Raw genomic sequence first — 26257 nt, forward strand, 5'->3', positions numbered from 1 at the left:
ACAGCCTTGCGGACTTTCACAGTTACGTTTAGGATCAATGTTGCCCTCTGCTGGAAGTACGACAAACTTTGAGACGGTAGTCAGTCTCGTCACATTCTTCTGAGAACGTATCGGGGGTACTATATTAGTGCTCTTGCTGCGCAGCGTCGTAGTTGAAAATTGTTGGATGAGGCGTCACGTATACGGTATCTTAAAAATTGCATCCTGTGATGTCACGTGACCTCGGATGCCAATGGTGCCTATCAATCCTTGAGGCAACTCAGTGTTCAGAAACGCTCATACATCCAGACGCAAGTGAGGTTTTGCCGCGTCCTACTAGAAAAATGAAATTTTCGGCATGTTCTCGCAATGGTGGAAGGCGAGATACCCATTAGATCCAGTGAACTAGCGAGATTTCTAAAGCTACCTGACAGAACTCTAACGGTAATCACGTCAGTCAGTAGCTTAAAATTACACTGCTGGCCACCGTAAATGCAACACCAAGAAAGACAAGAGGTAGCACAACAAAGTTTATTTTGTAGATAACATGTTGACCAAGTATCAAATGATTACGTTTACAGACGTCTGTTACATGTGGTTCCTGCCAGAATCAGTAGCCAGAGTAGCCGCCATTGTTGATCACCGCTGCCACACGTCTCGGCATTGAGTCAGAGACGTTGGATGTGATCCTGGGGTACAGCAGCCCAAGCAGCTTCCACACGTTGCCAAAGATCATCTGGTGTGGCAGCTGGGGATGTAATCTGGGTCACTCGTTGAGCAACCATGGACCACATGTTTTCTATCGGCGAAAGATCCGGAGAGCGAGCCGGCCAGGGAAGCAATTCAATCTGGTTATTGACGAAGAACCTTTGGACAATGCGTGCCACGTGTGGTCGCGCATTATCCTGTTGAAATATGGCTGTGGCCGAGCCCTGAAGGTAAGGAAGGACAACTGGCTCCAGCACCTTGGATATGTAGCGCCGGCTATTTAAAGTACCGGCAATGCGTACTAGAGGCGTGCGAGAGTAATATCCAATACCGCCCCATACCATAATACCCGGTGCAAGACCAGTGTGGCGGTGCATAATGCAGCTGTCCAGCATCCTGTCTCCACAGTGTCTCCACACTCGAATCCGACCATCGTGGTGCTGCAGACAGAAGCGTGCCTCGTCAGTAAAGACAACGTCATTCCATTCTGCCGTCCACATCCGTCTGTCATCACACCATTTGCGACGGAGACGTCTGTGGTTCTGCGTCAATGGTAGACGAAGCAATGGACGTCTTGCGGACAGACCACTCTGCTGTAAACGGCGTCGAATGGTACGCGCAGACACTGGATGATGCGTTACAGACGCATTGTGCTGTGCTATGGTTCGGGATGTCACCGAGCGGTCCGTCACTGCCATGCGCACAATTTACCTATCAGTGTACGTGCAGTGGTGCACCGAGGTGAATGCGATCGACCACGTCGGTCCGTCGTACCCTCCTGCATCCAACGGTCACATATCCGCATTACAGTTGTTTGGTTTCGTCCAACACGACTAGCGATTTCTCTGTATGATGATCCACAATCTCGGTAAGCCACTATCCTTCCTCTGTCGAACTCGGATACTTCATCAAACGATATTCGCTGTTGTCTACGAGGCATAACTGATCGTCTTGTGAAACAACCACAAGGTAAACACACGTGCCGAACGTACACTCGTCGAAATAGCCAAGCCTTAAATGGCGCTATGAGGTGGCGCCACAGGCGCATGTGATGTGCGTCTGCGCTGAAATTCTAATCAGTTGCATATCTCATCGCTGCAAACCCATGGTGTAAATTTCACTTGATTCGGATGCTTCCTTCAGGGTGTTGCATTTACGGTGGCCAGCAGTGTAGTACCAAGGTAAACCTCTGGTTCCGATTCGTAAGTTCAGATTAGTTTCTATCACGATATAGTCTAGTGATAACGTTAACCTCCTTCGAACGCCACCCTGTAAGACCCGTCGTATTTCAGCTACGTGCTTCGGAACTCGAACCCGTGAGATACCTGGTCGGTTTCTACGTCACAATCGCGAAATTGGTGTCTCGGTTATAGAACCTCGTAGAGTCATCAACAATCACAAATTTCTTAGTTTCTCATTTGATTAGGCGAGCGTCATTTTACGCCAGTAGCTGTTCTGTAGCAATATCTGATAGTTCCGTCAGAGCCAAGAGTACTGTGATGATGCCAGAGCCGACGTATTTTCATCCTGGGGAAAGGTTTTGCGGTATTTCGACCTTTACATCGTTGAACTCGTTTGCTAATACACTGAAGGACTTAGTAGAGAGCCAGTTGTAGGTTAAATGGATATTGGCAGCGTAATTTTTAGTCCAGTGGTGGGACCTTGGAATCAGGTGATTTGGTTTGCTGCTGGGCAATGAGCAGTTGTCAGTAGACTAATGTCTAGGTAATACGATAAGGGTGACACTGTCATGTAAGCATAGGGAACAAAGAGTACCCCACTCGAACACCGTGTAGCAGCGCATAGAGACATAATGTCCTCAATTCCCGAGGAAGAGTGCAAAAAAGTTACTCCGTAGAGCTGTCAAATTATGGGGCTGATGGCTGCTGCGTATGTGTGCAATGTTGTGAATATGGCTGTAGACATCCAGGAAGGTGGGAGTGTGTACATCCTTATTATGAATATGTTGAAGAGACTATACTTGGTCGTAGAGAATGTCAAAATAAACATCCTGGTTCACATTGACGGTAACCTTAATGAGTGGGTCCAGGTCGTGGTACGGCAAGAACGCCAAACATCACAGAACCACCTCTAGCCTGATTTCCCCCCCCCCCCCCCCCCTACACATACTGCGTATTAAGTCTCGCTGGGCCATCGGTTAGACGCTTTTCATAATATGAAGACACAAATTCGAGACTCGTCGGACAACTGTAGACCCCTCCAATTCAGCTAAAATACCGCTCCTGTGCTTGACACATTGAAGATGTTAATCTTCATGCGATGCAGAATGTACCCCAATCCACGTGACCATGCGGTAGATACTAGACTCCACGTGTTCATGAACCGGAACTCTACAGCAGCAATTACTGTCGGATTTGATACTGATATTTGACAGGACACTATTCTCTGGTCCCTGTCGGCTAGGATATTCTTAAGACCACTATTCTGATGCAACGTTACGTGGCTGCACCATTATTAGGTGCTTTGGGCAGTCAGCTTTGATACGCGAACAAACCGGGGGCCTCACTGGTAATGGGCAAGTCCAAACACGATTCTCCTTTCTGCCCCGTAGTAATTTATACACGTCGACCCCAGTTACGGCGCTGATTACATAAAACTTCGGTGGCCCGCGGACACACACTACTTCAGTGATGAGACTTCAGTCAGCAGTGGGTCAGATGACTGCGTGGTACGATCTACAGCGCTCTAAAGCGACCAGTGGTCTTGTAAGGGGGCCGATTTTTTGCCAATAAGCTTAAGTTAGAATTTCCGTGAAAAGAATTTGACTCCGTAGAATTATTGCTCTATCAACGATGTAGCGCGATCGTGTGCTTAGCGCACATCTACAAAGAACTGCAAAACAATATGGACGTGCATTCAGACATCCTGCGGATTCAACTCTTACGTCTACTGAAAGTGCAGCAGCAATTAGTTGTGTACCGGCTGGTTAAAATGTATTTTACATATATTAGCACTGTCCGATGTAACACTGTCGAAGTGTAAAACCACATTATTCTCGTTCCACAGAAGGCGGGAAAAGGAAGCAGTGAAACAGTGTAACACGTGTATTGCTATAGCGCTAAAGTTACTTTCCACAGAATATCTTACAAAATTTGACATTGTCAAATTGGAAAACGCGGAGTATTTTGAAAAATAATTTTCATTTCGCGGGCAAGTGCTCTACCAACTGAGCTGCCGAAGCACGACTCACGCCCGGTACTCACAGCTTTACTTCTGCCAGTACATCGTCTCCTACCTTCCAAACTTTACAGAAGCTCTCCTGCGAGAGAGCTTCTGTAAAGTTTGGAAGGTAGGAGTCGAGGTACTGGCAGAAGTAAAGCTGTGAGTACCGGGCGTGAGTCGTGCTTCGGCAGCTCAGTTGGTAGAGCACTTGCCCGCGAAAGGCAAAGGTCCCGAGTTCGAATCTCGGTCGGGCACACAGTTTTAATCTGCCAGGAAGTTTCATATCAGCGCACACTCCGCTGCAGAGTGAAAATCTCATTCTGGAATAATTTTCATAATTATCTTGATTGCCTGATTCGACTCGCAGCAGTCGTTACCAGAACCTGGGTCGTGTTACGAAAGTAAAGTCAGTCACCTAATGCCAGTCTTGAAATTTCATTTGATCTAGATGAGAGCTAATTGACCGTGGTGAGACTTGTCTTGTAACTATTCTATGTTCCATAAATCCTGTAAACTGAACCAATGACAAGACTAGAATGCTTTTTGTAACTCGTGTATACGTGATGATCTGAACAAAGCAAGTTGTGGTAATTCGGAAAACGCTGTATGATAAATGAACCGCCCAAACTTACTATAACTGTATTTTTAACTAACTTCGATAAAATGAATTGTCAAACCAGTAAACAAGCTGTTCTGTGAAACTGAAACTGTTGTGCGGTAGAATTAGTGCTACAATGCGTAACGGCGCAATACGGACTTGCAATTACAACACACAAGCTAACTGGATAAAATTTGTACATAAATTACTAAACGAATTTTGAAACAATAAATCACCAAAGTGTTTCCACAAAAATCTCCTATGACATTATATACTCAATCTGACCAAGTAAACTCCGAACACTGAATATTACACACGCAGGGAGCAGTGCACTGTCAAATCACTCTACGTGTGGAATGAAATTTGAAATGACCTTTACCGAAACAGAACCCGATGATAATTTCTAAAATCAACACTTGACGTAGAATATCACTGTATTCTAACTGTAATGTAACTGTCCCTAACAATATTTTATGGCTTACCTGTGGCAATGAGAAGTTGATACAGTTCGAAGTCATGGACATAAAACATGCATCGCAGCAGTAAGCAAGCTAAAAGGAAAGAAAAGCTTTGTGCAATGCAAGGACAAGCAACTATCATAAGCAGCTCAAACTTCAGTCACTGTGTTCCTTAAAGTGCAATGCGGCGAGACAGTCAGAAAATATTAAATTCTTCTGAGAGAGAACGATGGAATTTCAACTTGCCAAATTACGGAAACTTAATTTACCCTTAAACTATATCACGAAAACTGATAATCATTTTTCAACGATCACAACGATCTTTACAAAAATTGTCCTTTGTATCATTAATTTCATGGCAACTAAATTGCTGAAAATAGTAGAGGAGTGGTAAAACATAGTGCACGCCATGTGAACTGTTAACTTATCCTCGTGTGAACAATGGACTAACCGAAACAGAGAATTTCATTAAAACCTTCCGTTATTCAAACACAACTATGGGCAAGAAAGCAATGCAGTAACATTCTCATCTTCCCTTGTGAATTATGATTTCGTAAAGATAAATTAGACAATTCGTGCTTCTGTATCTTCGCGCTCTGCAACCTATGTCCACCCGCTCACAGGGGAAACCCCCCATCGTCATCCACCTCAGATTTAATGGTAAGATGGCCCAGTGGATAGCCCGACGAAAACTGAACAGAGCAAGCATAAAAAAAGAAAATGTAATGAACTGCGAAAAAGAAGCAAAACAGCGAAAGGTCAAAGCTCGAAAGTGCGACATCTAACGAATTTGAACAGCAACGGCGTTGTGGTAGTGTAGTCAAGGTATTGAACTGAAAAGCGGGCGATCAGTGTTCAAATCTCCCTCGTGCTCCATATTTTTCACAAAATTATGAACTTTACTTTACGTTATTGACGTGTATGTTCTTCTATAGTCTTGGCAGTTGTATTTTTCACTGGTTGTACGAGAATGAGTCGTGTGGTAAGAATACACTACCGTAAATGTGGTGAATAGTGAGAGCAGGCGAGATGCCGCGTAGACCTCTCTCAGCAATGAGAAAAACAAACGGGTGTGAACCATGTTACAATGGAATTAGTAAAAACTTCCAAAACAGAATGCAAGAGTCATGTGGTACTTGGGTAGAGACAGAGGTGTGGACGTCTGGACGTCGCTTCCTTACACCTCAACTGTTGCAAACGGACGTTGCAGGCACAAATCTGAATACAACAGACACGTAAATGATGGGACGGGCAGTTTATAATTTCGTGGGGAAAAAAATGGGGCACGAAGGAGATTCGAACACGGATCCTCCCCTTCGCCGTCAACGACCGTGACCACATGACGACGCCGTTGCTACTGAAATTTGCTAGATGTTGCACATCTTGCACCCTTCACTGTTTCTATTTTGCTTTTTTCACAGTTCAATACACCTTCCTGTTTCCATGCTTGACGTATGTTCAGTTTTTGACGGCAATCCACTGGGCCCATCTACCACTAAATCTGAGGGTCGTGCGATGGGAGTTTCCCTTATCAGTAGCATAGCAAACACTTCTATCTCCTCTTAGAATCCCCACAGCGACGACAGCGCTACTGGCAAAGATCACTTTTAATTAAAACTTTTGTGGAGTAATACATAGACTATCGAAAAAGTTACAAAAATGTTTAGTGTGCAAATATGAAATGTGACACAGTGAAAATGTAAAGCTCACATCACTTGCCCTTAAAACAAAAAATGAAACCTTAAAATCTTAGCAACACTGTACTAGTTCCGGTAATAACTCAAGATTCGCAGACGACTATGTTGCAAGCCCATTCAGTGCGATCAAGACAATTGTTAATAAGAGTTTACAAAAGCACGTATTCCAAGTGGTACGAAATGGAATACCACTGCATAACTTCTAAATCCAGAACACTAATCTACTAGTTAAGTGCGGGATTGCGCGTTTTTCCATCCACATATGACCCTTGTGTGTCACTTAGATTATGTAGGCTGCACGACAATGTGACGCAATCACACATTAAGAATACTTTCTTTCTGGTGATGGCCTGATGTCGAGACTATAAAGTTTATGAAATGAAGTGTTTCCTGGACTATGAACTGAGTGTTCTTAAAGATCCTTGGGCTTAAATTAATACTTGATGGCGAATATCAGATGTTTACGACGCGGAAAATTCCAGATACGTTTCGTAACACGCGGAAATTATGCCTCGGGGAAGTAGGCTAAGACGTCACATGCTTCGCCGGATGCTACTGAATAATGCCGCGCCAATGAATAAATTCTGCGTTACGTTAGCAGGTGGAGGCCGTCTGGAAAGGTGCCGGTTGTTTAGCTATACGCGGCCTTTTGTGTCACCTCCTGAGAATATTCGTCAGCTGTGTCAGAAACAATTGCTGTTTCTCGTAGATTAAGAAATCCGAAGAAATGTTATCTTAGCCTTATTTGATCGTGAGTCTTCCAGGGCTCAGTTACTGCAAGAGTGTCTTAATAACAAAGCATCTCACAAGAACGATGTACAAAAAATTGAAAAGAAAATTGATACGTTACATTGGTGTGGCACCAGGAAAAGTAGCTATAGGTACCTCTGCCGTTGCACTTGATAGTGTGACACGTTCATAGGATGTTTTCGATCTACAAAATTGTGAAAGATGTTTCACACTCTGAAAAATAAGTATAAGCTGCATGGAAAGACAAACAACACATAACCGAGAGGTAAGAGGTAGTAATGTGAATGGAAGACAATGACTCGGATTAAAAACGTAACACACAGCTGCAGTCTTTCACCCCCCTTTCGATTAATCCATACACCGAAAAAGCAATGGCTAACATTAAAAGGTACAAAAGGGTTTGAAATTCAAAGGAAAAGGATATAAGCATTCGCTGCTGACATTCCTATCTTCAGTGAGAGATCAGTTATGGACGTGTTGGATGGAATTAAGTGTAATCAACACACAATGGTTTAGTCTAAATTGAAGAAAGACGAAATTAACTATTAGTAGCAGAAATGATTGGCAATTATCAGAACTGGTGACCACAAAGTAGAAAAAAATTCTGCTACCTTAGAAGGAAAACATGAATGAATCGAGGACGTTAAAAGCAGACTAACAGAGGGTCTTTGCCTGGCTTAGCGTCAAACAGAGGTCTTAATCTGAGGGAGGAAATATTTGATAACGCAAATTTGCAGCACAGCTTTGCATGGACGTGAATTATGGACTTCCCTCGTGGACTAGTGTGCTTAGCGCCGCTACCTCTAGTTCACGGAGTCCCTGGTTCGCTTCCCGGCCAAGTTGGTTATTTTTCTTCGCTGGGGGACTAGATGTTAAGCACAACATAATTTAATCTCATATACATCAGACGTGGAACTCGCCGAAGTGGAGTCAAACTTGCACGGACGGAAAAATCCAGACGGGGTCTCACACGTACGATCGTATCATTGACTGCCGCGAAGCCGGAAAAGAGAATCGAAGCGTCTGAAAGATGGCGCTATTTAGATGGCGCTAATTCTAAAGATGAACACTAATGGCCTCTGTCATTTTACCTGTCTCAGAGAAAAGCAACTCTAATCATTTACGTACCTGCTGGTTGTGTGTACATGTACGAAGTTACATTTACATCTGCCCACGTATTAGGTGCTTAACTTTGTTAGGTAGCGTAATAATCACTGATATTTTCAATGGTAGCTTGAAGTACATGGCATTCGTGTGTGAATTATCTAAAAAAAATTCTGTAGCACCCAACGTACGGTTTCACGCCCGGTGTTCACTTCAGTTACAACAGAGGCCGTGACCTAGGTATAAAATTACCCCCAGACGTTTCTTCTGACTGCCGCAGACATTAGAGTTAAAACTATCGCCGAAGATCTCTTTCGCAGTCCAAAAGCTATAATTGAAGTTAACTGAAATTTCTATGTAATATAACGTTTTCCTTCAATGCGATGACCATTTTCATCAGGATTTGAATACAGAGGAAAACAAAGTACAAAATCTCATGCAAATTAGAGGCGTGCACGGGCATCACAATCGGTGGCGCAGTATCCGCTGAAGACAGCAATAGTGTTTGGAATCCCTGCCTGGTAAGTTTGTTTTGAAAGGTCCTGTTGTCATTTTAGATTCTAAATACTGTTACAGCATAACACTTCACAAAGACTTCTGGTGGCAGAGTTGCCATTCACGTACTAAGAGTCAATGAGCGGCAATAAGGGACAGTAATATACTCGTGCATGTACGATACGGAGGCTTGTCGGACGGTTTACGGTTTCCTGCTGCTGGAGGGAAGACTCTGTGCCAGACGCGCCTTGTCCAGCTGGTGGCAGCTACCACTTTCCAGAGTCCGTGCCAGACGGAGCTTTCTCAATTGCCTCCCGGCTGGAGAAAGGAGCTGCTCCAGCGAGAGCTCTTTCCGTGTCCACCGGTTCGCCCGACAGACGATGGAAAATCACTTCCGTATTATTAAAGTGATCGATGCGATGTCTTTCACCGAGGAAAAGTTACCTGACGGGAGCTTCGTTTCGGAGACGACCATCCAGAACTGAATTTTCTGCATAAACTGTGGCGTCCGCTTTCTCAGAATTTGTATTTTATTTGAAACGTCCCCTCAGAAAAATTAATGAATTACTGTTCTGATAAACCTCTTACATTATTTGATATTCCAACAGCTGAGCAAAACTGAACGTACTCAAACATATCTCTCTTTACTTAGTCTGATCATCACTAAACTGACACAATATTTTTATCGCAACGCAATCTCTTTCAATAATCCCTACAAAAGAATGGCCCTGACTAACAATAACCTATACCTTTCATGAATCACCTCACAAAAATCTTCGTCACTCGAACTACTGCAATACAGCGAGCGCCAATACTGCCAGCGAAGTAAAAGATTCAAACTACTGAAGGCACTAACTACTGATAGGCATGCATAGCAAATGAAAGATTTTGATAGTCAAACAATGTATTTACCTTAATAGTGTTCAAAAGTCATAATATATATATCAGTTCATGACATCCAGTCTTACAAATTGACTGTCTCTGATGGACACACGTCCAGATCATCCGCTCTCAAAATTCCACCATATCTCTCCCCACATCCACCACTGCTGGCGGCTCACCTCCAACTGCCCAACGCTACGCGCTGTTAACTGCCAACTGCCCAACACTACAGTAGCAAATTCCAACAATGCAAACCAGCCACAGTCTTCACACAGCACAGTCAGTGATTTTCATACAGAGCGCTACGTGGCGTTACCAACATAAAAACCTAAACAGCCTACTTATTTCATGGAAATAATTTTTTCTTTTTTTATACGATGGACCACGCTTTCAGCACAAGCGCACACGTTCCGACGCCTTTGAACAGAGCCGAGCGTGGTTAACAAAATCGCGGAAAAGAATACTATCTACTGTGCATAAGCCACTTTAAAGCGTGTGGCGAGATAGTACTTCCAGCAACACTATCCCTCTCGTCTCTTCCAAAATAAGACAGGTCCGTGCACCAAAATACTCAAAATATCTCTTAACAACGAAAATTTTGGCGGAGCTAAGATTAACGCTGTTCAAAAATCTGACAAATTTATTCTTGACACTGAAAGTAGATTTGGGCAGTAAAACACAATAGTCGAATAGAGGATATGGAAAGTAAACTGGCAGTATCGAGAAAATATTTCACGAAAAACGACACACATTTTGTCTCAGAAGAAGGGAATAGAAGCCTTCGGAACATAGCGTTCCAGCAGTTTTCTGCAACTTAGAAGTTCTATTAATAAAGAGATACTGAATCTACCTGAGGTCGAAAGAGTTTTATGGAACAACTTGGCTTACAGCAGTGATCGGGTGACAACACATCTTGCGGGCTCAGGGAATCGTAACTCGGTGGTGGATGCGTGGAGAATAAAGATTCTAGAGGGGAGCAGCTTACATGTGTAGCACATCTACAGAAGAAAGGTAACGTTTGAAACTAGGTGAGCCGTCTCGTTACTCTACGGGAGCTAGTGCACTGACGCCCAATCCTTTTTGGCAGCCGGTCATTTGAGTGTCGTTCCTTCATCTCATAAGACTCAGTATGCGTTTTAAAAAATGGAAAGCTAGAAATACTGTACCCAATAAGAACTTATCCAGGGTTTGAGGTAGATGTCGAATGAGTGGAGGTTGAGGGCAGGGAGATACGGGGCCTTCTGACGGTGCTGGGGAAGGGGGGGGGGGGCGGTGAAGAGGTGATAGTTTCGGGATTTCACAGCAAATAGTTCTGTATACACTTTTTTCTTTTTCTTTTTTTTTGTGTCATCAGTCTACTGACTGCTGTGATGCGGCCCGCCACAAATTCCTTTCCTGTGCTAACCTCTTTATCTCAGAGTAGCACTTGCAACCTACGTCCTCAATTATTTGCTTGACGTATTCCAATCTCTGTCTTCCTCTACAGTTTTTGCCCTCTACAGCTCCCTCTAGTACCATGGAAGTCATTCCCTCATGTCTTAACAGATGTCCTATCATCCTGTCCCTTCTCCTTATCAGTGTTTTCCACATATTCCTTTCCTCTCCGATTCTGCGTAGAACCTCCTCATTCCTTACCTTATCAGTCCACCTAATTTTCAACATTCGTCTATAGCACCACATCTCAAATGCTTCGATTCTCTTCTGTTCCGGTTTTCCCACAGTCCATGTTTCACTACCGTACAATGCTGTACTCCAGACGTACATCCTCAGAAATTTCTTCCTCAAATTAGGGCCGGTATTTGATATTAGTAGACTTCTCTTGGCCAGAAATGCCTTTTTTGCCATAGCGAGTCTGCTTTTGATGTCGTCCTTGCTTCGTCCGTCATTGGTTATTTTACTGCCTAGGTAGCAGAATTCCTTAACTTCATTGACTTCGTGACCATCAATCCTGATGTTAAGTTTCTCGCTGTTCTCATTTCCAATACTTCTCATTACCTTGGCTTTCTCCGATTTACTCTCAAACCATACTGTGTACTCATTAGACTGTTCATTCCGTTCAGCAGATCATTTAATTCTTCACTTTCACTCAGGATAGCAGTGTCATCAGCGAATCGTATCATTGATATCCTTTCACCTTGTATTTTAATTCCACTCCTGAACCTTTTATTTCCATAATTGCTTCCTCGATGTACAGATTGAAGAGTAGGGGCGAAAGGCTACAGCCTTGTCTTACACCCTTCTTAATACGAGCACTTCGTTCTTGATCGTCCACTCTTATTACTCCCTCTTGGTTGTTGTACATATTGTATATGACCCGTCTCTCCCTATAGCTTACCCCCTACTTTTTTCGGAATCTCGAACAGCTTGCACCATTTTATATTGTCGAACGCTTTTTCCAGGTCGACAAATGCTATGAAAGTGTCTTGATTTTTCTTTAGCCTTGCTTCCATTATTAGCCGTAACGTCAGAATTGCCTCTCTCGTCCCTTTACATTTCCTAAAGCCAAACTGATCGTCACCTAGCGCATTCTCAATTTTCTTTTCCATTCTTCTGTATATTATTCTTGTAAGCAGCTTCGATGCATGAGCTGTTAAGCTGATTGTGCGATAATTCTCGCACTTGTCAGCTCTTGCCGTCTTCGGAATTGTGTGGATGATGCTTTTCCGAAAGTCAGATGGTATATCGCCAGACTCGTATATTCCACACACCAACGTGAATAGTCGTTTTGTTGCCACTTCCCCCAATGATTTTAGAAATTCTGATGGAATGTTATCTATCCCTTCTGCCTTATTTGACCGTAAGTCCTCGAAAGCTCTTTTAAATTCCGATTCTAATACTGGATACCCTATCTCTTCTAAATCGACTCCTGTTTCTTCTTCTATCACGTCAGGCAAATCTTCACCCTCATAGAGGCTCTCAATGTATTCTTTCCACCTATCTGCTCTCTCCTCTGCATTTAACAGTGGAATTCCCGTTGCACTCTTAATGTTACCACCATTGCTTTTAATGTCACCAAAGGTAGTTTTGACTTTCCTGTATGCTGAGTCTGTCCTTCCGACAATCATATCTTTTTCGATGTCTTCATTTTTCCTGCAGCCATTTCGTCTTAGCTTCCCTGCACTTCCTATTTATTTCATTTCTCAGCGACTTGTATTTCTGTATTCCTGATTTTCCCGGAACATGTTTGTACTTACTTTCATCAGTTGTATACACTTAGTACTGCTCATTGTCCATAACATTTTCCACCTGACACTGAATTAATTTCTCTATACGTGGAAGCAGCTGCGTCTCCTTATACGTACGTCTGTGGTAGACAAACCATTTTTTAGAACATTCCATAAAAATAGAACAATTATTAACGGAAAGCCATGAAATGCTTCTAATGAAATTTCTCTCGTGGCACGTATTTCGTTCCAATAAAGTGCATATTGATGTTTTAAGAACTGAAAAATTTAGGCCTTTTCAGGGACCAGAAATATTAGAAATTCGACCTGATGAAATTGGTGAAACGAACGGAAGCAGCATCAACGAAAGGATTCCAGGCGGACGGACAGCTATTTGTCTTGTTCAAAGGATTAACAGCTCTTCCTCAAAAACTCGAAAGCTGAAGTGGAAAATGTGGACATTTTCTTGCAAAAAAATGCTGACTACCACGTCTGAAAGAAAGGTCAAGTGTATATGTAGGTGTCTGTATATAAAGATGATATTCGTTTTTCAAAATATTAACCGTGGCTGACCTCCTTCCGACAACGACGAGCTGAGGAAGTAGCCCTTACACGGCTTAGAATAGGACATTGTCCGTTGACACATGGTTTTCTGTTACGTTGTGAGGAGCCACCAACGTGTCAGACATGTGGGACACAGCTGTCGATACGACATACTGTATTTTAACTGAGTTTGTTTTATATGCGTGTTTGAGGGAAGATTTCAGTTTCCCACCAGACCTGCCCCCTCTTTTAACTAATAATGAGGCGAGTGTCGCTAGAGTTCTACGCTTTTGTGTGATGTCTTGACTTCTTCCCAAAATATTGGGATTGAGGTCTTAATGTGCTGTACAGTGGTTTGGTCACCCATTATTTGTAAGTAGTCACGCAGCCGCCGTTACTTATTTTTACCTGTTTTGTACTGCTATTTTATTTTTAGTTTTATCTACCTGTTTTGACGTGTTGTGTCCAATCTTGCAATTTGAACATTACAAATTCTCGCAAAGATCGGCTCTGAATTGATCTTTTGGGAAAGGGCGCTGATAACCTTATTGTTGTGCGCCCTAAAACACTCATCATCTTCATCTTAAAATTGAGCAGTTTCCCTCTGTGAAAAGCTTTACTGCAGTCGATATAATATTAATAAGGTCAGGCAAACGTTCTATATCTCAGCGATAGCTTTTAATTTATATTTAGCTGACATTGTGAGCTAAGGAACAGTAACATAAAATTTCATACGGGACATTCTCAAAGGAAGAAATTCTATTAATGTAGTTGCCTACAGACTATAGCTTACAGAAACCGCTGGATGAATTGCATCAAATAGAAATGAAGCATAACTTAAGGCTCGCGACTTAGATTTACATTCGTATTAGAAAGCTAATAAGCCCCCAAATACCTTATTCTTGGGCAGTGACACAATATCAGAGCGAAGTTGATATTGGAAAAAACATGGATTCAATGTGATGTATGGCACCATCAAAGGATTCTCAGGGGAAAGATACGAAATGAAGCAGTACCAAAATTCTGTACAGTGGTGACAGTTCTCCGTGGACTACATGGAACTGAAAAGTGGGCTATGAACTCCAAAACACGCAGGATATCCAAAGCAATCGAGCTGAGATTACTTTGAACAATCTAGTGAATAACAAAGAGATTAATTAAAAATTGGTCATGCGGAACATCATGGGCATTTACAAGTTAAGATTAAGGAATATAAAAAAGATGGCAAGAACATTGAGAACCTGTCGTGAACGTATTTGAAAATAACTGCTGCAGTACATCCCGAAACTACTAGCAGTAGACAGAGGAAGATTTGAAATTGAGCAAAACATGCAAACGTAATGAAGGAACAACTGTGCCGAAGAAGAAACAGTGGAACTGGAACGAGGAATGTCGTCACCCGATAAAGGGAGATAGAAACGGGAACGAGATTGGCCTGAAGGGGAACGGTGAACCAACCGGTCCTTCGAAGTAGCTCTGTCCTACTGGTCAGTATAGTGAACCGTTCCTTTGGAACATTTCTTTTGTAAACGGCCTACTACTACGGTCAAGTGCCTGTGTGTAGTATGGTTGCTTGTGACTATGGTAAACAAGAATCGAGACATCCATGATTTCATTCTGACCAGGGACGGGAGAAAGATACCGGTATTGTAGTTATGAATATCCGGTATTTTTAAGTTTTTGGTCTCTGATAACAGGTACTTTCAGATCTTACTAATAACGGGGTAAACACCGGTATCAGTTTGCGATAGCAGCAGTACTAAATTTTTTGGTTTTCGAAAACTTTTTAAACGCGTAATGTGTGTTCGTAAAATTTCCATTAGTTTTTATGTTTTATTATAGAACCTTTAATAACAACGGCAACTGTTAGAAACGGACAAGAAACGCAAAGAATCGACACATAACTGCAAAGACAACAACATTGTACTTGATGGCACGAGGCGTGGCCTATTACACGGTATTTGGGGGGGGGGGGGGGCGGCGTGCGTTGTGCAAGACACGGTCTATACTGCAGTTTCTCGCTGTTGCCATCGGACATCAGTAATATTACGAAATGGCACCGTCCGTTATTGATGGAAGTATTTTACGAAGCGCAATAGCAATGAAGTACAATGTTAAATTTGCTTCAAAAGATTAAAAACTGGACGTGGCACAATGAACTCGCTCCAGGAGAACACATTTACAACGTTTCTTGAAATAGAAGGTAGTTTTGATACACGTATGTTACTGATGTGCTATTAACTTGGGATATTAAGTGAACCCTTAATTGTCGGCCGAGGTGGCAGAGCGGTTCTAGGCGCTACAGTCTGGAACCGCGAGACCGCTACGGTCGCAGGTTCGAATCCTGCCTTGGGCGTAGATGTGTGTGATGTCTTTAGGTTAGTTAGGTTTAAGTAGTTCTAAGTTCTAGGGGACTGATGATCTTAGAAGTAAGTCCCATAGTCGTCAGAGCCATTTGAACCATTTTGAATCCTTAATTATGTGGTTGCTTAGCGGTGAAATATACCTCTCAGAAGTGATTATGCAGGGAAGTAAACACGTGCCCCTCCGCAGTCTTCGCTGGAGAAAGATTTCGCTGCAGCCTCAACTCAAATCGATCGTGATCTGCTACACCTTCGCCTTCATTACAACTTTCCAGTGTGTGTTCGCAGTCTACGTTTATTACTGGATGTAATCGCAACAAAAAACCGGAAATCGGTTATTTCAGATGATTACTTTGAGCGGTTTAACGGCCTTGCCGTAGTGGATACACCGGTTCCCGTGAGATCACCGAAGTTAAGCGCTGTCGGGCGTGGTCGGCACTTGGATGGGTGACCATCCAGGCCGCCATGCGCTGTTGCCATTTTTTCGGGGTGCACTCAGCCTCGTGATGCCAATTGAGGAGCTACTCGACCGAATAGTAGCGGCTTCGGTCAAGAATACCATCATAACGACCGGGAGAGCGGTGTGCTGACCGCAGGCCCCTCCTATCCGCATCCTCCTCGGAGGATGACACGACGGTCGGATGGTCCCGATGGACCACTTGTGGCCTGTAGGCAGTGGTTTTAACAAGTTATACTGGAACCGAAAGGAATCGGTGTAAGTTTGCAGCAGTAACCAACATCCCCAATTCCGACTCATACAGAAAAGTCACAAAATTGAGACCTTTCTCGGGATGCCTTAAAGAGTCGCGATTGGATTGGATGGGTAGGCACGTTGACGGAGTGGTAAGGTATGCGAAGCGATGCACGTGGGGGCGTAGAGTTGGGAAGTTGGCTACGACGGCGTGACGCCTGGGCGTGGTGGGCGGCAGGTACGCTGCGTGGCGTGGCTCGGCGTTCCCACGACGTGGGAGTGCAGGACGGTACGGCCTGAGGCGCTGTCTGAGTCAGGGCGGCGGGCCGAGGCGTGGGAGCCGGCCTGTGGCTGCGTCTGCAGCCGCCGTCTGCACGGCGTCTGCGCGTGACCCGCCCGTGCCGCAACCCGCTCCAGGGTCGCCCATCACCGACCGGAATAGAACACAAATGAACAGAGCGCGCAGGTGCTGCAGCTCCTCCGTCCTGTCGAACGCCAGAGTAGTAGGGATGATAGGTCTCAATACAACAGCCTCCCTAGACAGCGCTGTTCACTTCGCAGGAACAGCGGTCGCCTACCCACACATTTTCTTTGAGCGTTGCTATACCACCAGTACACTAAGACCACCTACCTAATACCCGTTACGTCCACATTTGTGATGGGTAACACAGGCGATGGTATGGAAGCAATGAGGCCTTAGTAGGTCGCTGGAGGGAGTTGGCACAACATCTGCACACCCAAGTCCCTTACTCCGGGGATGGGGGCTATGAGCACTGACGCAACGTTCAATCACATGCCAGATCGGGTTCAGATCTGGCGAGTTGTGGGGCCAGCACATCAATTGGAACTCACCACGGTGTTCCTCGAACCACTCCGTCATATTACTAGTCTCGTGACATGACATACACTACTGGCCATTAAAATTGCTACACTACGGAGATGACGTGCTACAAACGCGAAATTTAACCAACAGGAAAAAGATGCTGTGATATGCCAATGATCAGCTTTTAAGAGCACTCAAACAAGGTTGGCGACGGTGGCGACACCTACGACGTGCTGACACCAGTTGACCGGCGTTGCCTGCTTAAGCGTTGTTGTGATGCCTCGTGTAAGGAGGAGAAATGCGTACCACCACGTTTCCGACTTTGATAAAGGTCGGATTGTAGCCTGTCGCGATTGCGGTCTATCGTATCGCGACATTGCTGCTAGCGTTGGTCGAGATCCAATAACTTTTAGCAGAATATGGAATCGGTGGGTTCAGCAGGGTAATACGGAACGCCGTGCTGGATCCGAACGGCCTCGTATCACTAGCACTCGAGATGGCAGGCATCTTATCCGCATGGCTGTAACGGATCGTGCAGCCACGTCTCGATCCCTGAGTCAACAGATAGGGACGTTTGCAAGACGACCACCATCTGCACGAACAGTTCTACGACGTTTGCAGCAGCATGGACTATCAGCTCGGAGACCATAGCTGCGGTTACCCTTGACGCTGCATCACAGACAGGAGCGCCTGCGATGGTATACTCAAAGACGAACCTGGGTGCAAAAGTGTCAGCGCGCAATTTTTTCGGATGAATCCAGGTTCTGTTTACAGCATCATGATGGTCGCATCCGTGTTTCACGACATCGCCGTGAACGCTCATTGGAAGTGTGTATTAGTCATCGCCATACTGGCGTATCACCCGGCGTGATGGTATGGGGTGCCATTGGTTACACGTCTCGACCACCTCTTGTTCGCATTGACAGCACTTCGAACAGTGGGCGTTACATTTCAGATGTTACGACCCGTACCTCTACCCTTCATTCGATCTCTGTGAAACTGAAGGTTCTTAAATATGCAAGGGGGGAGATATCGGGAGATACTCAGTAGTAGCATATGAGACAGTGTACCAGCCAAAAGTGTATCCGCAGAAAACTTTGCGTTGATTTTCGTATTACTTATCCTGAATGTTCAGCCATTGTACTGTTCACCATGGATGGCACAGACAAAATAAATTACGTTAAAAGACGGTTTGAGTATAGGTCAGAAGCAGAATCATGGCCTCGTGTCGCGTTCACCAGTTGCCAGTCATAACAGGATAGGCGTCAGGAAAGGGTATTCGGGAACCAACATTGCCTTAATCATTATATAAAATCCTGAAGCCGTACAGAAACGGAAAAATGTAAGATGACTGATAACTGATGGTAGATGACGTTTGAAACCTGATACCTTAGTGCATTCTTTTCACGCTATTTCAGGACGTAATTTGCGTTACCCAGTCCGTCTGCGAATCTTGAATACAAAATACCTTTTGAGTCAAATTTGGTTGCTCTCATTCTTATAACTACGTCGCGGCCCTTCCTCTTCACCTACATCCCCATGATAGGCGTTGAACATGGGAGTCGACTCAGATACCTAAAAAGGCCACACGATTAGGTATCGCATTCTTCGGACTCTAGAGGTGGTGACGAACAGGCAAGAATTCCTACTTTCTTTAAACTGCTCACAGTTCTGCCTTGTATTATTTATATTTATATAATTTATATTCATGAGCACCAGATTTTTAAGAAAAATAAAAGCTGGTGGCTTTTTCGACTAAAGGAAATTCGGAAACAGCATTTGTGACACCTGTTTTCTTTTCAGTTTCAGGAATCTGACAGCGGGAAGTCGCCGAAACAAGAACGCGTTCGCTCCACGGACAGTTCCAGGCTGCGGCAGATGTAAGTAAAAACATTTGTGCGTATAAATTAGGCAAATGAAAACGGCACACTCCGCTGCAAATCGACCTGACCCCGCTACCTCCCCTTAACTTCCGTGCCTGGCAGTTCCTTATGTAGATGCTTCCGCAGTGATTTCCGAATTCATGAATACACTGTCCGCATCTTTAAAGGGTGGCTAATCATTTGAGCATAGCGGTATTGACGTGCGACTCGCTAAAGGTTGGGCTAATGAACTGCCTCAGGTAGCAGACGATGTTAAACAGCTGTTGATGAGGCAAACAGTTATGACCTTCACTGGTGGTAAAAATTTTTCGGCTGCGATATGACACTTCGACCCCATGATGTAGAAATAAGCAGGATAAACTTTCGCTTCGCTAAAATTTTCTCTCAACGATTTAAAGCCATACTTGCTGTTGCACGACCGTAACTGTTAGTTGAAATTCATAAACACGTTTCTCAGAGACCGCTACCACCAAAAGTTTCTTAATTTAAAAAAATTTAACATCGCAACGTGTTTCGATATAACCTCATTATGGAAAAAGAAATAAAAAAGCGTTTGATACAGACACAGTAGTTTCATACCTTGATGTGCTGCGTACCGCCTGCCGAGAAACCTTTGACCCATGAGAGATCGTTTACTTGATGTATTGGTCTGTTGCTAACATCAAAAACTTAATCATTCTCCTTTAATCTGAGGTTGCTTTCGTTGTCTTCAGATACCACAGCAGTGGAAGAGAGTGATATGCAGGTGAACAAAATTACTTCATGCGTTAGCAAAAGACTAAGAAATAAACTGTTTCAAGCACAAGCAGACCACTGCACATTCAAAGACACCTAACTAGCACCTAAGAATCTGTCTGTCCCTATAATCTTTTTCAGTATTGCCATTTCTACTCCATGTTATACGTCGAAATACGTTGCAATATTTTGCTAAGGCCTGTGACTAGTTCACAAAATTTTCCTCTGTTTTGTTAGCTAATTTAGCCAACAAAGCTCGTCAGTGCTTTCTCGAATGTTCGGCAAGTACGCCAAAGCTTTAAAGGCAGATCGGGATAAAAACCTTTTGGAACGAAAGTAACATCACATTTTTTCACCACTCGACTACACTAAAAGCGAGTGGAGTTTTTTCATAATCCTAAACCGCCTTGAAATGTTTTTATCACGAAATGTAGAATGTAACAGTTCCGTCCGCATGTCTCCGAGAACAAATCTGAACACCATTTTTTGTTTCCAGCCTTTTTGTCGGATATAATACACATCTCTCTCCTAAATCGGCAATCTCTTCTCAAATCTGCAACCTCCACACATTGTTTCTGCTTCCTGGATACTTGGAAAAGATACTGTTAAAAGGATTGTACTTGAGTTTGTGTAAGCTATATAAATTTTATGACTACACTACTACATTGAGCAAAATCAGATGAAAGTGCGAACGCTCTTCTGCCTTGCATCCACTCGCTACGTCTACTACCGAAACAAGGAACTAAACTTTGTTATCCTTTCGCCTTCGGCAGCGTATCCTGTGTTCTGAAGATGACAGTATATCTTCTCTGAAACTAGTGATCAGGATATATATCAACAGCGATCTCACAGATAAAACTTCTATTTTAGCTTTTTTTATGTTGATACAGAGATTGCCCTGCTTCTGATAATGTCACATAGCTGCATAGTCTACTTTTGACCCATTTGAAAACACGAGTACTAATCTAAGAAATACTACTCAGAGAATGTATCCATGTGCTCCATCTCTTTCTTCTGCTACTTCGTTACACTGTCGGTGGCGAAGTGACAAACCAGATAAACATAGATAACAGATAATGACTCATCTTTTCATTGCACGAAAATGTCAGAATACCCATTGGTTTCGCTAAACTTACAGCTATACAGTGTAACAGGGGATGAGTGTCTCCCACATATTCGCCTTGAGAGCAAAGGGAGTATATCTGCCACAACTCACATTCTAGATCTCTCTCCGTCACATTCCATTCACTTTGATCCTATCTCATTCAATAAAATTCCTCCAGTCACCGTTAAGTGATGGTACTTCTTGTGTCTAGACAAGACAGCCTAGACACAATGAGAGGAAGCAGAAAGGCACGCGCTAAGTTAAAGCAGGAGGGCGTGAGATCTGAAACAGAATAAGTAATGAATGTTATAAAGAAAAGTACGTAGCTTCTGGAATACTTAACTTTAATCCATCCTTTTGGTACATCTGGAGATTGTGGCGATACAAGTGAGACTCTTTAGATACATGCAATGTTACCAATGGCGCCTTGCTAGGTCGTAGTCATTGACTTAGCTGAAGGCTATTCTATCTGCTCTGCAAATGAGCGAGGCTTCGTCAGTGTGCATCGCTAGCTACGTCGTCCGTACAACTGGGGCGAGTGCTAGTCCGTATCTCGAGACCTGCCTTGTGGTGGCGCTCGGTCTGCGATCACACAGTGGCGACACGCGGGTCCGATATGTTCTAATGGACCGCGGCCGATTTAAAACTACCACCTAGCAAGTGTGGTGTCTGGCGGTGACACCACAGTACTCATGTAGACCTTAGTTCAGGTGTCATACTGTTTAATCTCTAAGCAACGAGAAGGGGCTCCTAATGAGCAAGTTTCAGGTTTGTATCGATGTAAAACCATCCCAGCCATTGAGAGCGGGTTCTGTTGCTAGCTATCCCTAATGACATGCGCTTCAATAGTATTTACTCCAACGAACGGTAATAATCTTCCCAACGTCGATTAAACTGCGGCTGTAAGTTGTGTAGCACTGTTTTTATTGCTACTGCAACGCCTGTTCTGAGTGGATTGCTGCAGCTCATGGTGGTTTCATTTGCTTTAAACTCCACTGGCCAACTGGCAGCGTGGTAGGCGGACCCATCACCAATCGTCTTCCAACTAAAAGATCACCGAAGATTACTGCACCAGATGTCAAATTGGATAAAGTCAGACTTCACCGTGAAATGTGCAGGAAAATACTCCGCCTGATTTGATTTCCACAATGCCCTAGTCCACAATGCACTTTGACGTGGGAACAGGAGCCAACGTGATCGAACTGTGGTGGGAAACAAGTTACTGTGACTGCGAGGAATTCGAAGCAGCTTTAGTTCGCCAACGTGGAATACCCTATAGGATACCACAGAAGCCCACAACAGCAATGCTACGACCTTCTGGTGTGCCCCAACCAGGGACGAGACGCCAACATTGCGGCTATGTTGTTTCGCTTACTTTTGACCACCTTGGCTGCTTCTGCAGCTATGAGGCGCATCCAGAAAGTTAAGTTTCCCTATTTTTAATAGTAAATACAACATCGTTACATGAAAAACTAGTGGCAACAGGTACAGCAATTTTTGAGCTACACTCATGCTCATAAATTAAGGATAATTGCAGAATGTGGTGCCACACAACGTGGCACTACACGAAACTGGCGCTAATAGCATACGCACATAGGGAACACACGACACGGATCTGCAAGTCCACAGTATTGGTGATAAGTTGAGAAAACCGTCCCGAAACACATGTGCATCAAAACGCCACTGTTTCCTGCGCATGTACCCCGCCATCAGTATGGGGTATGATCACCATGCACACGTACACAGGCCGCACAACAGGTTAGCATACTCTGGATCAGGTGGTCGAGCAGCTGCTGGGGTATAGCCACCCATTCTTGCACCAGTGCCTGTCGGAGCTCCTGAAATGAAATGTCGTAGGGGTCGAAGACGTTTAGCGATATGTTGACCGAGAGCATCCCAGACGTGCTCGATGGAGTTTAGGTCTGGAGAACAGGCAGCCCACTCCAGTCACCTGATATTTTCTGTTTCAAGGTACTCCTCCACGATGACAGCTCGGTGGGGAAGTGCTTTATCATCCACCAGGAGGAAGGTGAGACGCACTGCACCCCTGAAAAGGGGGCAATACTGGTGCAAAATGACGTCCCGATACACCTGACCTGTTACAGTTCCTCTATCAAAGACATGCAGGGGTGAACGTGCACCAATCATAACCTCACCCGACACCATCAAACCATGACCTCCGTACAGGTCCCTTTCAAGGACATTGAGTTAGTATCTGCTTCCTGGTTTACGCCAGATGAAAACCCTAAGAGAATCACTGTACAGACTATACCTGGACTCGTCCGTGAACATAACCTGGGACCACTGTTCCATGACCATGTACTGTGTTCTTGACACCAGGCTTTACGGGCTCTCATGTGACCAGGGGTCAGTGGAATGCACCTTGCAGGTACCCGGGCGAATAAATCGTGTCTGTTCAGTCGTCTGTAGACTGTGTATGGAGACAACTGTTCCAGTAGTTGCAGTAAGGTCCTGAGCAAGGCTACCTGCAGTAATCCGTGACCGTCTGCGGGCACTGATGGTGATATATCGGGCTTCTTGTGGTGTTGTACATTGTGGACGTCCCGTACTGTAGACCCCGGGCACGTTTCCTGTCTGCTGGAATCATTGTCATACTCTTGAGATCACACTTTGTGGCACACGGAGGGCCTGTGCTACGATCTTCTGTGTTTGACGAACCTCCAGTTGCCCTAGTATTCTACCCATCATAACGTCATCAATGCGTTCTTTGAGCCATTTTCAACACAGTCACCATTAACACGTCTGAAAACGTCTGCACCCACACCTGTGCGCATGTGGACTGCAGCCAGCGCCACCGTGCGACGACCGCAGGTCAAATGCACCGCATGGTCATACCCCGAGTTGATTTAAACCCGCAAACCGCCCACCAGAGCGTTGTTTCACCATGTATCAGCATTATCCTTAATTTATGAGCATGAGTGTATTTTGTCAGTCACTAAAATAATTGGCACTTATATCGTGGGCTCAACTTTGGTATTCCTGTGCCGTAGAAGTCTGCCGCCTGAGTGTGGAACGCGCGTGTGACAGTCGTCTTCAGTTCCTCATAGTTCTCAGAACGCTGGCCGGAGGACAGGAATTTGAGTTCCTATAAAAGATTAAATCGCTGGGAGTAAGATAAAGACTGTATGCTGGACGATTACAGTTCCCAGCCGAACTTCTGCAAAACAGGTGCTGTGCACCGAGCCGTATGGGGAGCAGCATCGTCATGGAACAGCACAACGCCTGCAGTAAGCAGCCTCCTGGTCTGAATGGCAAGTTGCAGTTACCGCTTTGTTCCACAGTAACGGTCAGCATTCACTGTTTCACCTCTGGGTAAGAAGTCAAAGAGCAGAATGTCCTTCCTTTTCCAGAACACCGTGTAAATCACTTTTTGTACTGACGCAGTCTGTTTGAATTTCGTCTCAACTGGAGACCCACTGTTACGTCAATGCATTGACTGCTGCTTGGTGTCCTGGGCCCGTGACGACCCTGTAGAGGAACTTGTCGCTGTCATAATACCGAGGCAGAAATGGCAGTGCTGCTCCATAGTGTTTAGTTCTATGCTGTGGTGTCGGGTTTTTTGGTACCCACCTGGCACGCAATTTGCTGAACAGCAGGTGCTTAGTGACAATTTAATGCAGCAAGGATCACGATATCCGTGGAAAATGCCTGCTGAGCTCCTCAATCGTAAAGACGGATGGCCAGGATGCAATGGCGCACCAGTTCAACCAGGTAATCATTGATGAGGGACGGACACCCACTGCGCTATTCATCGCGGACGCTTTGACAACCTCCAGAAGAAAAACCTACACCAGCGACGCAGCATCTGTTGGCTCGTGATGTTCTCCCTATAGATCTGACGGAGCTGACGATGAATTTCGTTGGTGACTGTTTTGTGCGTTACGGAACCTTATCACTGACTGAACCTGGCAAACGGCGGGAGAACGAATGAGACGCCGTTTCGGGTCACTGCTGCCGCAGTACTGGCACCAGACGATACCTGTCTGGCCAGCACTTGTTACTTCATAGATCTGTTGTATGCCTACTTTAAAGGAAATACAGGAAAACTTATTTTCGGGATGCGCCTCATATATTAATTGTTGAAGCCATCTGCTGCGTCATTTGCACCATCACGCCAAACATTCGTTCAAACATGGAGGTGACTGTGACGACCAAGCTGAACATATCAGTTCTCGTGACATCGGCAGGCCTGTTGGATGACAGAGATGTAGCCATGCTATGCTGCTGTGACGGAGAGAGTCTGATGGCTGAACGAAGACATTATCCATAAAGTTGAGACAATCCCCTCCACATTCATGACCTCACATCCTCAAACGTCGAAAGCAAGAGTGTCGCTGCGTGCTGTGACTACAGCCAAGAACACGAAGACAGCCAATTGAAAAGGGCTAGCAGCTATAGCGAGGTGGCTCACCGCAGGGTGCGAGTACTACTGGTTATGAAATTTCCTGGCAGATCAAAACTGTGTGCTGGACCGAGACTCGAACTCGGGACCTTTGCCTTTCGCGGTAGAGCACTTGCCCGCGAAAGGCAAAAGTCCCGAGTTCGAGTCTCGGTCCGGCACACAGTTTTGATCTGCCAGGAAGTTTCATATCAGCGCACACTCCGCTGCAGAGTGTGCATTCTGCAAACGGTCAGATTTTTATCTGTCTTCACTTCAGAGTTGGCTTATATTCTATTCAGTCTTCACAAAAGCCCCATTTTTCCTTTCTTTTAGGGTCTTTCCTAGAGGTATGTAGGTTAACCATCCATTTCTTGTGCCCCAATTCTTTCAATATCCTTCCACTTTATCCCATTTCCAATACTTCAATGCAAGATAAATCTTTTCCCTTACTTCAGAATCTTCCATTTCAGCTGACTGTATCCTTCTTTGCTCTTTATTGCCCAAGTCTCACTTTCGTATTTGTGCACAGGTATTGCCATTATTTTTGTACAGTTTTGTCTGTATCTTACCGGTTTTCTTCGATCATGTATTGCGTATATTGCCACATAGTTTGAAACTTTACTTACTGCACACACAACTTTCACAACTTACGTGACATCTCAAGAGATGAAATTGCAACAGATTTTTTGTTTAT

The 26257-nt window shown here is 44.5% G+C and overlaps 1 long non-coding RNA gene across 1 annotated transcript in view; it reads left to right on the forward strand.

Moving 5' to 3' along the window:
• Positions 1-26257, forward strand: part of LOC126484093 (uncharacterized) — a 93796-nt gene that overhangs the window by 30376 nt on the left and 37163 nt on the right. Inside the window, exon 2 of the long non-coding RNA XR_007587806.1 lies at positions 19242-19318. This is a non-coding gene — a long non-coding RNA (uncharacterized LOC126484093). The remainder of the gene's footprint in view (positions 1-19241; positions 19319-26257) is intronic.

Source organism: Schistocerca serialis, chromosome 6, assembly GCF_023864345.2.
Source record: "Schistocerca serialis cubense isolate TAMUIC-IGC-003099 chromosome 6, iqSchSeri2.2, whole genome shotgun sequence".
Classification (NCBI taxonomy): Eukaryota; Metazoa; Arthropoda; class Insecta; order Orthoptera; family Acrididae; genus Schistocerca; species Schistocerca serialis.